This window comes from Theropithecus gelada, chromosome 2, assembly GCF_003255815.1.
Source record: "Theropithecus gelada isolate Dixy chromosome 2, Tgel_1.0, whole genome shotgun sequence".
Taxonomy (NCBI): Eukaryota; Metazoa; Chordata; class Mammalia; order Primates; family Cercopithecidae; genus Theropithecus; species Theropithecus gelada.
The window spans coordinates 109,812,393-109,814,592 of record NC_037669.1 but is presented as its reverse complement, the minus strand read 5'-3'; the positions used below and the strand labels follow the sequence as shown (position 1 = coordinate 109,814,592).

General features: G+C 64.3%; 1 pseudogene; it reads right to left on the bottom strand.

The window, feature by feature from the left end:
* Nucleotides 1–1,843, bottom strand: LOC112619617 (annotated as a pseudogene).
* Between the last annotated feature and the right edge of the window lie 357 nt (nucleotides 1,844–2,200).

Genomic DNA, 2,200 nt, shown 5'->3' with positions numbered 1-2,200 from the left:
TTACCCATAAATCGGCTGGCTTTCAGGAGAACACGTCTTGAAGCACAGTTGAACTTGAATTTTTTCTGGGTCCTCCTGCTGGGTCATGCTGGGGAGCCGCTCCCGCTGCCTCAAGGCCTCTATGCCCTCCAGGTCGGGCTGGTGGCAGTGGCTGCGAAGGACCATGACCCGCTGGCCCCAGGTGATGGCGCAGCTGCGGCAGCCCAGCCAAGCCTGATCCTGGTACATCCAGTACACCTTCTTCCTGGCTGCCTTCTCCTTCCTGTAGAGGAAGGACTTGGGCACCAGGAACCTGCCCCCCAGGGAAGTCCTCAGAATTCCAGGGACCAGAAGGGTTCTGGGCAGTCCCACTGTGACAGGATGGAGAAGTGCTCCCGCTGCCGCAGGGCCTCCAGGCCACCCAGGTCCAGTGGGTGGCAGTGCCTGTGCATGACCATGACCCGCTGGCCCTGGGCGATGGCGCGGCTACGGACAGCCCATGCGGGCCTGGTCCCAGCAGGTCTAATACATCTGCCTGTAGAAGAAGGACTCCTACACCAGGAAGCTGCCCCCCAGCGGGGACCGCAGGAACTCAGGGATTCCGGGGTCTGCATCCATGTCCTGGTCCTCATCCAGGGATCCTTCCAGGGCTTGGGGATGGGTTGGCAGCTCCTGGTCTTCGACCTTCGCTCGCTTTCCAGGCTGGGGCCTGGTGAGAGTCAGGGGTCCCGGGCCTCTGCGGTAGAGAAGACTGTTCACGCCTAGGAGGAGCGTGTCCACTTGGCTCCCAGGGCCGTCCTGCATAGCCTGCAGAGTCTCCATGGCCTTCTGCTGCTGCCGGGCCTCCAGGCCCTCCACGTCAGGTGGGTAGCAGCAGCCACGCATCACGGTCACCTGCTGTCCCTGAGTGATGGCCCGCCTCAGGCAGCTGTGCAGCGCATGGTCCCGGCAGGTCCAATACACCTTCTCCCCCACGGCCTTCTCCTGCTTGTAGGGCAACGACTTGTGCACCAGGAAGCTGCCCCCGTAGCACCTCCTCAGGAACTCAAGGGGCCGGGCCTGTCCCAGCCCCAGGATCGAGCACTTCTTGGGCGTCAGGCTCAGCAGCAACAGGACTTGGGGTCCGTCGCCCTCCTCTGGGCCGGCTTGCTCAGCACCAGCCCAGGGGTGGGCTCTGGCTCCGGCTCCTTGGGGCAGTGCCACAGGCCCACCCCCTCCAGCAGCTCCTGCACTCAGCCTCCAGGGCCCTCAGGATCCCAGGGATCTCCCAAGCCCTCTGGCAGGGCCAGGCTGGGCAGCTTCTCCCACTGGCGCCAGGCCTTCAGGCCTTGCTCATCATGGGGCGCATGGCAGTGGCCCCGCAACACTGTGGCCCGCAGACCTCAGGTGATGGCCTGGCCCCGGCAGCCCAGCTCAGGGTGCTGGTGGCACTTCCAGTACACCTTGTCCCCCACAGCCTTCTCCTGCTTGTACAGGAAGGACTCCAGCACCAGGAGGCGACCCCCGAATGGTGTCCTCAGGAACTCCAGGGAATGCGGGTGCTGTGTCCAGCTTGCTGCTCTTCTGTTTAGGCATCTGGGGGGCTGGCTGGACCGCCCCTCTCTGCTCCTCAGCTGGCAGGATCTGCAAGGTGCTGGCGAAGGTGGCCGGGCCAGTCATCTCCAGCGACAGGACGCAGTGCACTTCCTGGGGCTTGAAGCCCACCCCATCCTCATCTCGGTTGGATGCTGTGAGCAGGACCAGTTTGGAGAACTCCCCGGGCTTCCTGAGCTGCCAGGACGATTTCAGTGCCTGGCTCGGGGGATGGCTCCTGGCCGGCCTTCCCACTGTCACCCTCCTGTTCGCTGGGCTTGGTCAGAGGCATTCCGGGACCCAGGGCCTGTCCCTCAGGCCACGCTCAACCCCCGGCAAGGAACCTGGAGTCCAGGGGTTCCGTTCATGTGCCCGAGCTGTTGCTGTTGCTGCCTCGGCTGGTCGTGGTGGGGCTGCCGCGATGTCCGGAGAATCCTTAGATCACCGCGTGTTCCCTGGGTTCCAGCCTTCACAAGTGAGTGAGAGACGCCACCATCATCCCCCACACCTGGTCACGGCGCTGGCTTGCTGGGCAGGAGACCTGGGGGACAGTCCTGTAACTTATCTGGGCTGGTTTCACCACGGCAGCAGGGCCCTCACTCTCCGGCGACAGCGCTTCGGCAGGTCCCTCAGCCTCTGCTGCTGCAGC